Below are 12502 nucleotides of genomic sequence, written 5' to 3' on the forward strand. Positions count from 1 at the left end.
GCCCCCGGCCTCTTAAGTGAGATGGGTGCACAACCCTAGAGTCGGACACGACTGGCCCGTACGGGCAGGGGTACCTTTACCTTTACCTTACATTGGGTTACTACATTTTTTCCCTCCTCCTCCTCCTCCTCCTCCTCCTCTGATATCAGTGTGATATCAAAATCAAATGTGTAAAGCTTTTCCTGGCAGAGAGATTTGTAGAGGAAACTTACACCCACAGAATGCATGTGCGTCAAGCTTCTATGATAAAGCCACAGCAGCAACATCAGGAAAGGAAAAGGCAACCCTAATTTCTACCTCATTATACATTTAGCTGTCAGTGATACCCTAGGTGTTACACAGAACACCGAAGGAAGGATCACTGAAGATAAGCTGCCAGTCATGATAACTAAACAGAACCCCATTTCATTTTAAGCCTAAAAGCCAACTGCAGGCAATGGCCATCCCTCTTCATGAGCTGCTGGTGGCCTTCCAGAGGCAGGTGGCTGACCTCTGCTGGAAAGATTAATCTTGGCTGATCCAGCAAGGCTATTCTTAAGCCAGTGTGGTGTAGTGGAAGGATGTCAGACTAGGACCTGGAAGACCATGGGACCTACTCAGCCACAAAGTTCAACGGGTAATCTTGGGTCAGTCGCCTTCTCTCAGCCTAACCTTCCTCACAGTCTTGGTGCGAGGGTGAAATGGGGAAGCAGGGTGGGAGAGAAACCATGTGAGTCACTTGGGCTGCTTTGGAGGAAATGGAAATAGAAACAAAACAAATAAATAAGTTTTTTTCTGCTGAGAATCTAGAGCCTATTCTAACTTGGCCTTCCATGTCAGAATGGACACTGAGAGAAGATGCTTGTCTGAATCCCAACCAGGAATTGAGAGATACAAGCAAATGCGTTCTTTTCCTTGGCTGCAAATCCACCCTGTTCCACACACCCACTCTGTTGCTCAACTCACAAATTCACTCTGTCATTCAACTGCAAAATAAAAAAAATTCCTTCCAGTAGCACCTTAGAGACCAACTAAGTTTCTTATTGGTATGAGCTTTCGTGTGCATGCACAATTCTTCAGATACACACTGCAAAGTCGGGCAAAAATCAAAGGTGTCCATTTAAGTGCTTTAATAGCGTTCGGGTCTCCCCACGCCCTATTCAGTTAACCTGCATTGCCACCATCTATAAGTGATGTTTTGCCCAATTATCTGATGTCCCCCTCTCCTTTCTGCTAGTGCTGGAGAAGACCCTTCCCCACCCTGCCTAGCCCAAATAGTGCCCCACAGTGCCCTCCAGGTAGACTCAGGTGCAAATTCATAGGTGTCCTAGTCCACCCCTTCACTTTCACCATCCCTACTCCAAGGTGCACACCAGAGCAAATGGCAAACAGACAAGAAGTTTTTCAATCTCTCTTCTCAACTTTGTGCAAGATCACTAAACAGCCAAACACATCTTCATTTCACCCACACAGATTGAAATGTATGCACAGTGCTGGCAAGCTCACCCTCACCTTTCTTCTCTCTACACAGATGGAAGGAAAAAAAGATACACAGGAGGTGTGTCGGAGGGACAGGAAGGGACATTTGCTTTTAAGCAGGATAATAATGGTCCCCTATTCTTCTGTGCAACTATGAATACTGAGCCTAGCCAGAATGATAACCAGAACAATCTTAGGGGTCACATCGTCATGGAAACAAGTTTCCACTAATGAGCTCTCCAAGAAACCAGTGATTAAAAACGGCAAACATTGACTCATAACACAAATGTACAAGGAGCAGTCAAAAAAAATGGTTTAAACATTGCAAACAAGCATGCTAACCTTTCCCCTAGAATAATAATAATAATAATAATAATAATAATAATAATAATAATACAGCAACATACCTGGCTCACTTCCTTCTTTTTTAGTTTCTTCAGCTGCATGCTCTCCCCACACCCAAGAATGAGGCAGGTAAGCTGACACCAGAAGTTTCCTAGGACAGCTGAAAAACCGATGTCCAGAAATACAGAACAAATCTTCTCTAGTGCCTTGTTTTCTAGTCAGTGGTTCTTTCTAACAGAAGAAGAGAAAAGAGACACTCCTTGTCTATTTCTGATTGTGGCAATGCTGCCAAAATCTGTTTTAGGACCAAAACAGGCAAAATGTGGCGAAATACATACTCTGTTCTCCTTGACATTTTCTTCCCTGTTTTAAACTTAGGCCACTTCCAGATTGTTGCCAGTTTGCAAGTGGGATGCAATCATATTGAGGTTGTGTAATTAAAGTAAATTTGTTCACTCTTGCACAACAAACCTACTTCTAAAAAGGGACAGGAATTTTTTGCAGTAAGGAAAGCAAAGGGAAATCCTCTGGAAAGTGTGGTATAGCAATTGTTTGATACAACACTGTATAACCTTGCTGCAAACACATCAGAATAAATGCTCAATAGGCAGATCTGGAAGCAATGCCCTGGAGGAAGAAACAGGTGGAGAAAAACTCTCTTTTATCAGATGTTCAATTCTTCTGCCATACTTTTCAATCATCCCACTGAAGTTACTATTAGCCTCACAGTAGAAAACACGCTGTTTTATGCAGCAGAGTTAAAAGCAGCTTGAAGGTAGATTGCGGTCAAGGCATGGAAACAAGGGTCAAACTCTCCGTATCCCTACTCTAATCAAATGGTGTAGCCCTCACAACTCACAAACAAAAACCTCCACCAAATCTAATCAGAGGCAACAACAAAGACAGATCTGGTTCCATAAACACTGAAATCAAAGCATTTTCAAATCCAAGTCTTACTGAAACTGGCCATCAGGTGAAGCCACCAAGAAATTTTACATCCAACAATGAGCCAGCAAATTTGCTGTCTCAGTTTTGAATGCACTGCGGTCTGCAAGGTTAAGTGAGGTATATTCCACAGAGTCCTCCAGGAGGGAGAGAGAGACTGGTATCTAGTAGCAATATCCCAGTTAAGAAAGCTGGCTAGAGGACCACAGCATGACAACCATCAGGTAGAGAGAATCCTGGACTTGGAATCTTCAAAAACCAGCTGAGTCGGAAGCATGAACAGAAGAACAATCCTATGCACGTTTAATCTGACTCAAGTCTCACTATGTTCAATGTGGCTTACTTCATGATCATCGTATTTTGGAAGGCAGTCTGGGTAGCCATGATATTTCAGCCTAACCTTCTCCACTGAGAGTGAAGGTTACCCATCTTCCTGTTCTCATATATGACTCACCTCCCCATACAGCTGTGAATCCAATTAGATGTGATGTGGCACCTTAGAAGAATCTTTTTCCTTGGCTGGGGGGAGTCCTGTGAGGTCAGGGCAATTTGTGTCAGAGCTGCAGTGCATAGGAAAGGGGTACACCCACCCCTATACAACACTGCCCTGATCCAAGTCGGCTCCCCCATCCAAGTCCCCCCCACAAAAAACCCTATTAGCCATGGAAGGGAATATTTAAGGGATTTATGATGCCAGGGTGCTGAATCTGGATCTCCCCCATCTCGTCTACTTTTTGAGCTCCTTTTCCCATCTCTTATATACTGTTTCTCTTCCACCTCTCCACCACCACTTCCCCCGGAAGCCAGAGGTGCTCTCTTAGAGAAAACAAATACATGAAATGATTAAAATAAAATGTTCCAGGATCTTTCTACTCAACAAACCAGGGGAAATTGTTTGACTGGCATTAAACAACAAACAAAACACCCCAGCCATCTCTCTCAGAAGTGTTGTATTATTTTATAAACGGAGAGAAGCCAGTGCGTATATATAATGGAGAGTTATATTGATGTCAACTAGTGATCAGGAAAACCAAGAGGTTGATCTGGCTTCCAAAACATCACAGCACCACCTCACTGTAAAAACATCATTTCCTCCAGCCTTCACCAACCCTGGCATAATTTGGACTACAGCTTCTACCAGTCTCAGCTCCCACATTTGTGAGGTCTGAAACACCTGCAGGGTACCAGGCTGGCAAAGCCCGATCTACCTGATATTACCCTGGCAGAAGGCCACAGTGCCCGAGCTCCCAGGAGCCTTCCTAGCCTTTTTACTTTAGAGGAAAGGCAGGCAGGGTGTTATCCAACTGCCCAGCTAAGAGGTGAACCAATGAGCACAAAGGCACGAAGGCAAACCTTGCCATTTGCAGCCATGATCCCCAAATCCTCCTCCCTTCCTCTGTTGCACTGGGAACATTTATTTCCAATCTTTACTTTGAAGTGCATTCAAGATGCACAGATGTTTTGCACAATTCAAATGACTTCAACACCCAATGCCCAGCTTTCCTCCCCCTGTGGCCCCAGCTGGTGGGGCTGATGGGAGTTGTAGGGCAAGCCATCTGGGAGGCCACCGGGGGAGGATGACTGCTGCTTGTGTCCGGGTTCAGGCTGTTTCACCCTGCCCCACAAACCGCCTGCCCAAACAAAATTTCTGACTAAGGACAGGGCTGTCCCAAGACATTTTGGTACCCGAGGTGGAACCCGAAACGGCACCACCCTCCCTGCTAGGGAAGAAGGGGTGACTGAAGACCTACATCAGGAACAAGGATAAAATAAAGATCTACATGGTGATCCTCTGGCCCTGTGGATCCTGCCTCCTGAAGCAGTTGTTCCACCTTACCCAATGGGCGGGCAGGCCCTGCCTTAGGGGCAGCCCAGTTTCCATAGAAGCTGCCACCCTCGCAATCCCCTTTTCGCCCGCTAGTCCATCTGCGCGCCCTCTCCGTCCTCCGACTTCTGCCCCGCGCCCCACCAGGCAAAGCCGAGTGGGCCGCCTTCTGGCCAGCGAAACTTCGCCCTCGCGTCCAACAGCATCGAAGCGAAGCCGCGCAAGCGCTAAGCGGCCCACGGAACGTCCCCGATCCTGGACGGGGGGGACCGGAGCCGGCCTGGTCTCGAGGGGGATCCCGCGCTCCTCTCGGGTGGAGCCTGGGGCGCTCGCTTCCCGCCCTCGGAATCCCGAAGCCCCGTCTCCCCAGCCAGGGTTGGCGCACGCCTAGGAACGCACGGGAGCTGCGCCGAGGATCTCCCTGCGCCCGGGGCGCGCGCGCTTGGTGGGTTCTTGTTGTTTATAAAAAAAAGACGCGCGAGCGATCCAGAACCGGAGGCCAGAAAGAGGCAAGCCTTCCTTGCGCGGAGTTAAGTTGGATTCAGTTGCTTCCGTTTGCCAACCAAAGGAGCAAACTCACCGGGAACCGGAGCGTGGTCAAGGGATGTAGAGCCACGCAAAACGAGAATCGCGCCGTGGGCGCCCGTTTGGGGAACGTTTGCATTGGATTACCGCGCACCTGAACAGGTGACGCTTGGAAGACCCCCCTGGCGCTGCTGGCGGTACGGGAATAACGGACTTGTTTCCAGCCGGATCCTTCCTTGGAAGCGAGTCCCATCGAGGTCAATCGGCTTCCTCGGAGGAGGCGGCCCCGCTCTGCGCGCTTGCCCCGGAGCGAGTCCATTCGGGTCTCAAGCCAGACTTTACATCCGAGTAAACCCGCCCAAGTGCGCCGAGAAGTAAAAGATCGCTAGCTTCGGAGGGAGAGCTGCGCTCTCGACGGGGCATCGGAGCCCTCGGCGCCCGGAGCAGCTCGGTCACCGCGCGGCACCCTCTGCGCTCCGCGCCCGAAGTTGGCCGCGTGGCCGGGAAGCGCCGAGGCTCCGGAGAGCGGAGACCCCTTTGCAGAAGCGACGCGATCGGCTCCTTTTGCTCGGAAGCGAGCTCCGGAGAGCAGCTTCCCGGTGCCTCGGGGACGGGGAGGAAGGGAAGAGGGAGCCGGGGTGGCGAAGGGGCGCCTCACTCACCTGCCAGGCGAGCGGGTCCCCGCGGGGAAAGGGCTGGAGCCGAGAGCGCCATCGCCCGGGGCAGCTCCGGGCGCCCTCCTTCCTGGCTTGCCGCCTTCCCGGGCGCGGATCAGGGAGCGCCCCACATCCTGGCCGGGCCAAGGCTGCGCTTCTTGCCCGCTCCTCCGCCGGGCTGGGCTCCGGCTCCGGGGAGGGAGGGAGGGAGGAGGGCGGCGGCGGCGGTGGCGAAGAGCAGGCGGGCGGGCTGGCTGGCGCCTGCTCGCAGGTCGACCCCGCCGGCGCGCTTAAGAAGCGGTGGAGGGGGCGCAGCGGCGCAGGGCTGGCGAGGCACGAGCAGCTCCTCCCCGGCAGGGGTCGGCGGGGCGAGGTCGGAAGGAGCTGAACTCCACGGGGCGCCAAGCCGCGGGCGGCGTCACCGGGTGGGGAATCCGCCCGGCGGAACTCCGCGCGATCCGTTGCTGAGGAAGCGCGGGCAGGATCGGGCTGCGACTCTCGTTGCGCTCCCAGCCTGTTTACTCGCGAGCAAGCCCCACTGCCTTCAATGGGACGCGCTGTCTACTGGCAAGCATTGCTTCTTCTAGGTAGTAAGTCCCACCGAACTCACGTTGGGCTTTCCAGTGGCCTCTGGTTTTCTGGGCTATTGCAAAAGCCCTGCAGTCACACACTCATTCCCAAGCAGGTGTGCGTCGAAATTTGCCGTTTCATAGAATCCTCTCCTAGGCAAAAGAGCACTGGAGAGAGAGAGAAAGGCTACAGTCAAAGCACCATGGGATTCAGTGGCGTAGCGTGGGCTACCTCTGCCCGGGGCGGCACAGAGGGATTCCATTGCATTGGCTGAAGTTCTGGGCATCTTCACTTGAAAATTTGAAAGCAATGGAGCCAGAGCAGATGGTTTGTGTTAAAGAACGTAGTAAAATTCTAAGGGAACCAGTGCATTCCAATGGCCATTGGGTCCCATTTGCTTTCCTTGTGTCCCTTAGAATTAGGCTACATCTGATTACTTCCTTGAAAACAGTTCTCATAAGACATGATGTCACACTTCAGATGGATGGATGGATGGATAGACAGACAGATATACATAAATTATACTGCCTGTTTTATGGCCTGGTTTGCAAAGTTAATTATAATTGTACTTGCCAAAGAAACAATATGGAGGCCAACTGAAACAGGAAGACAGGACGTGAGTTTCCATGTGGGTTTTGAAAAAATGATAAGCTCTTCGTTCACTTAATTACAACAACAATGGTTCCAGACACTTTACAGTGTCATAGCAAGCCTTGACATGGGGTGTCATTCTCTTCCACCTCCCCCTAATATAACCCTGGTTTTTTTTTAAAAAAGGTTAATGGTACATATTTCAGATGAAGGCATTCCTTTTAAAAGAATGTTTTTAAAATTTTTACTAAATCACCAGGATAAATCCCATTTTAGAAGCCTTACATTTACAGCATAGAACTCTTGTTTTTAAGACTTTTTTCCTTTGCTGTATATCCCCTCCCCCATTTCCTCCAAGGAGCTCAAGGCAGCATATATAGTGGGGGGGGGGGGGAGAACCTGTGACCCTCAAGATGGTTGAACTACAACTCTCTTCATCTTCCTCTTTGTCCCCTGGCCATGCTGGCTGGCGCTGATGGGAGTTGTAGTTCAGCAACACCTGGAGGGCCACCACTGGCATACTCCCATTATATTCTTGCAACAGTCTTCTGAACAAGGTTTGCCTGACAAAGAGTGACTGAGTTTCATGGCTGAGCGGGTACCTGAAGTTGGCACTTCCCTGTCCTAGCACTCTAAGTTTGGCTTTGATTTTGCATATGGATGGTATTATATTGCCATCCTTATACTGCACTGTTTGTCATGGCCTAGGTGTTCAAATTAAAGAAGGGCAGGGAGAAGCCCACCTCCTTCTCAAATCACAAGCACCCTGTCAGCAGGAGCAAGAGATTCAGGGAAGCAGACAAAGAAGGCATCCGAGGCTGCCCCTACTCTGAGCTTAATTGTTCTCCCTTTACCACCTTACCTTACCAGGTTACAGGACTATCTACCGCTTCCATGTGGCTGGTGTCGTTTGTTTTGGTGAATCTATTTGATTCTTTTTTTAAAAAAAAAAAGTCAGCTGCTTAGATGATTCTTGTTGAAAAGTGGGATGGCATTCAAATAAGTTGTAGTAATACTGTACTGTAGATTGCACAGAACTCCTTACAAACTCTGATCCCCACATTAAAAGTTGATGCAGAAAAAGTGGTAGCTTTTTCTTTTGTTTTCTTTTAAGGACCAATGAAATATCACAAAGTAGCCTGGAAGCTTTTTCGTTCGTTAGAAAATGGCTTCAGGCCAGATGTTAAGGCAAAATTTTAAAAGGTGTAAGGGGGATCAGAGCAGAAGATGGTACACTCTAGGAGTGCTTTTCAAACATGCAGTCTTCAGAAAGTCGTGTCATCTGCTGTGGAACCCCCAGGTTCTTACCCTGGGACTCTAGCAAATTCAGATCATGTGGGGCTCAGGGTATCACCATTGTCCTGTATAAACTGAGAATGTGCCCAGGAAGGAACCCCAAACCCCTGTATCTCCATAAGGCAGGACAGGGAGGTAAATGTGCTGAATAATCTGTCTTTCTGAAAAGCTTTCCTAGCATTATCAGTTTTCTCATTTAACCCTTATGCAAGCTTCTGAGGAACTTCAGGGTTTCCCCTAGAACATAAAAAGCCATGTTTCTAAGGGATGTAATACCTGTTGCAGGATGAGCCACGTTCTTGCCTGTATCAACCTGGCTGAGAGAAAGCAAATTGCTAATCAAGGCTACGTTACTATGGTAGAGGAGGAGAGCCTGGATTTTTGTCTGTGGCACCATATGACCAAACAGGCCTCAATTAGTGCCTGAAGCAAACCTAGCAAATGTGAAAAGCATTTGTTCTGAGGATACGGCAAAGACGCGTCCTCTGAATAGCATCTCCTAGGAGCAGAATGACGCAGGCAGCAGTTTCTGGTGTCAACGCTGCGAGCCAGCAGCCTTTGCTTAGGGGCAGGTTAATATAAAACGAAACGAAATTGCAGCAAGCTACTCTGAGTCCATAGGCTAGGGTGGGGTATAAATGTTACCAGATAATTTGTAGTTTTATCCACCTAAGCCCAAACATTGTTACTGCAAACAGAAACACTAGGGCAGATAGGAATAAATATCAGTCCTGTTTAATAAAAGAGCCAGGAGAGCATCATGTGAGAGGTAAATGCCACAAGGGCATTTAAGTTGCCAGTTAATCAGAAAAAAAGAACCTGATCTGCTCTGTGCTTAACAGCAGCTTGAAGTCAAGAGGTAAAGCGCTGGTGATAAACATTTTCACCTGCCAATATCTACACAGGTGCAGGGCCCAGTAAAAAAGTTGGCAACCTTAGGAATATTTAAAGATCTCAGTTTAAATGCCTATTTCATGCAAGACCTGGAAATAGACAATTAGAAAGGACACAGAAAAATGGAAAATGATTTTTTTGTATAATCAAGATTCTTGTTACCGGATACCTTCTTGTTGCAATGTAACATGAATGAAGACAAAAATGCAGAAAGGCATGAGCTCAGAATGGATCCTGCTTTCTTCCTCACAACTGCTCTCACTCCAGCTAGGTGCTAGGATGCTCTGAGAAGCTGTGTCTAATTTTTCACCCTTACATCACAGTTGGCACAAGACAGGATGCTACCTGAGGTGACCGGATCCACTGCTCTTCCTCTTCTCCTTTCAAGAGTTTCGTTTGGACACACTGTTTGTCTCCCCCTCCTCTCTGCCTTGCTGTGTGAAAGGGGGTCCTTCCTTAGAAAAAGGCGATTGGGGCACTCTGCCCCAGGAGAGTGTCTGTGCCACTGCTTTTTCATGGTGGCTAGAAATGACCCTTTACATTTAGGGTGTAAACATCTGCAATACATGGCTAAAAACACTTGCCCACCTTTTTTCATTTTTACTTATTTTCAGTATTTGTTTTGGCTTTCAGAATCACAGAACTGTAGAGTTGGACGGGACCACAAGGATCATCTGTGCAGTGCAGGAATCTCTTACTCAGCATGGGAGCGGTGGCTGAGACCCGGGTCAGGGAGGAGGAGGCTGCGGAGGAAGCCGAGCTGGGATTGCTGTGGGCGGAGCAGTGGCGCCTCCACTTGGCGCTCCTGGCACTGGCTCTGCCAACGGCAGCGGGCCATGGCTGGCAGGCAACAGCGGGGTGTGCAAGGGCAGCCCCCAGCTCTCCCAGTGCGGGTGCCTGCCACCCTGGTGGCTCACCATTGCCACCCATGTACAGCCCAGCCCGGCCGAGGGGGGGAGGGTGCCATCACCGCCCACTGAGGAGAAAGGAAGAGGACGGTGGGAAAGCACCCCGAGGGGGAAATGCCCCCCCAGCATGTGCCTTCACCCCAGCTGCTCAGTTCACGGGGGGGGGCGGGACGCAACACTTGCCCCACCCTGGGTGTCAGCAGCTCACACAACACCACTGCATGGCAGCATGGCAGCAGCCAGAAAGGAGGAAGAACAGCCAGGATTTTCTCTCTAGGAACCCACAAGTTTGCTCTTTTTGTGCGAAGCCTTGGCTTGGGGTTACGTGTTTGCTGGGTCAGAAAGTGACCAATAAGCATTTATCGAGAAATGCATGTTCTGTTTATCCTTCTCCAAACATGGGGAATCTCTGTAGGCACTTTGGGTGAACATATGATGATTCATTCTATTACCCTGGTGGGGAATGGTGCTACATCTAAATGAGGCTGGCTCTGCTTAATAATGTAATCTGCTGTATTCAAAAGCATAAAGCCAGCCCTGCAAACCATTAGTTCCCCCTCTGCTTTGCAATGGCCAGCTGCTGAAAGCAGAGCAATATTAAGTCTGCTTATTTCAGAGCAGAGAATCCAGAAAAGTGTTCTGTGTAACTACTAATTCCCACTGCTTACAGATAGATGACCCACCCATGGGCTTTTACTGCTCAACACTTGTGAACCAATAAAGGAACATAAATTCCAAATGAACTGTTATTCAGTACTACTAATTCACAGCAAATGTCAATTAACAGAAATCCCTCTAAGAAGCTTTTACCAGCCTCCTGCTGGTTTTCAAGCTATTAGCAGGCCGTTTACACATTGTTATCTCTTTCTTTCTCTCATTCAAAAAACCCCATGTGCAGCTGTGATCCTAAGCATGTTCACTCAGCAGTAAGTGTCCCTGAAATTAATAACACTTATGCTTTCACAAGGGTGGTGCTGTGGTGTAAACCACAGAGCCTAGGGCTTGCCATTCGGAAGGTCGGCAGTTCAAATCCCTGTGACGGGATGAGCTCCCGTTGCTCCCAACTCCTGCCAACCTAGCAGTTCAAAAGCACATCAAGTGCAAGTAGATAAATAGGTACCGCTCTGGCGGGAAGGTAAACGGCGTTTCCGTGCGCTGCTCTGGTTTGCCAGAAGTGGCTTAGTCATGCTGGCCACATGACCCGGAAGCTGTACGCCGGCTCCCTTGGCCAATAAAGCGAGATGAGCACCGCAACCCCAGAGTCGTCTGCAACTGGACCTAACAGTCAAGGGTACCTTTACCTTTTCCTTTTATGCTTTCACAAATGTGTCTAGCATTGCAGCCTCCAAAATTAACAAATCTTAGCTACCATAATGTAAAATACTGTATGCTCAAGTTATCCTCATATCAGCTAGCCAGCCCTGAAGAGACATATTTTGTAGTATTTTATGACGACTAGATTTTTCTCTCTCTCTTGGAAAGTGTAGAAGCACTGAAAAGGCATGACTGTCAGAACTGTAGACATTGTGCTACATTAGAGAATTCAGTGCTAAGAAACACAGAATTGTGGTTTTTTGCAGAATATGAACAACTCTGTACACTGGATGTATAAAATGAATATGTACCATCAACTTTGAACAAGCAGCTCCATCTTTCATTTTTATGAGTTTAAAACACTATGATAGCATGCCTGCACTTCATTGTTTTGTGGTGCAAATAGAGCTAATAGAGCGTTTCCGTGCGCTGCTCTGGGTCGCCAGAAGCGGCTTAGTCATGCTGGCCACATGACCCAGAAGCTGTATGCCGGCTCCCTCAGCCAATAAAGCGAGATGAGCACCGCAACCCCAGAGTCGGCCACGACTGGACCTAGGGTCAGGGGTCCCTTTACCTTTTACATATTGTCAAAGAAAAAGAGTAAATCCTATTAAGACCTCTTTCCTTCTGAAGTGCTGAAGGTGTCATCCTCATACAGAATCATAGCATTGTAGAGCTGGAAGGGACTTGGAGATAAGAGCTCCACATCATCATCAATTAGCAGGACACTGAGAATGGAGAACAGGAGGAATCTCCTTGGAATTCTAATATGAACTGAGTGTTCAGTTTATTTTGTCCCCAAATGGGGACAAAACCATTGAGTTTGAAATGCATTGCTCTTGCCATCCATGTACAAGAGCTTTGCACAGCAAACTTTAGAAACAGTCCATCTGAAGAGTCACTCAAAAGAACTTTAATCCATACCCCAGGCTCATGCATTACTATATGTATATAAAAAATATAGTTCCAGGTGATAGCAGATATTCTATAATTGCAAAGCCTACTCTTGCCTGTTCCTTTTTGGAAGCCCTGCTTCCATTCCTGCTTTCCTTCTGCTTGTCCTGTCCTTATCAGGGGTCACAACTGATCTGTCAGTGGAACTCCTGAATTCCAGAATGTTTGTGACAGGTAAATAACCCAGCTAACCAGTGCCAGCCATTCTTTGAGAGAGGGGG

General features: G+C 48.5%; 1 protein-coding gene across 11 annotated transcripts in view; it reads right to left on the reverse strand.

Annotated features, from left to right (window-relative positions):
• The window catches only part of SHISAL1 (shisa like 1), a 177928-nt gene that overhangs the window by 78731 nt on the left and 86695 nt on the right, over positions 1-12502 (reverse strand). For 2 of the 11 annotated variants that reach the window (XM_083616033.1, XM_083616031.1), the window contains exons 1-2: positions 5761-6014; positions 1866-2034 (exon numbers count right to left, since the gene is read on the reverse strand). The exons of 1 other annotated variant lie outside the window; for it this stretch is intronic. The gene's annotated coding sequence lies outside the window, so the exon portion shown is untranslated. Of the gene's footprint in view, positions 1-1865; positions 2035-2799; positions 3037-4585; positions 4604-5760; positions 6393-12502 lie in introns of those variants that run through there. 8 more of the 11 variants (XM_083616034.1, XM_083616044.1, XM_083616039.1 and 5 more) reach the window with 8 other exon arrangements.

Source organism: Podarcis filfolensis (assembly GCF_964270895.1).
Source record: "Podarcis filfolensis genome assembly, chromosome: 5".
Taxonomy (NCBI): domain Eukaryota; kingdom Metazoa; phylum Chordata; class Lepidosauria; order Squamata; family Lacertidae; genus Podarcis; species Podarcis filfolensis.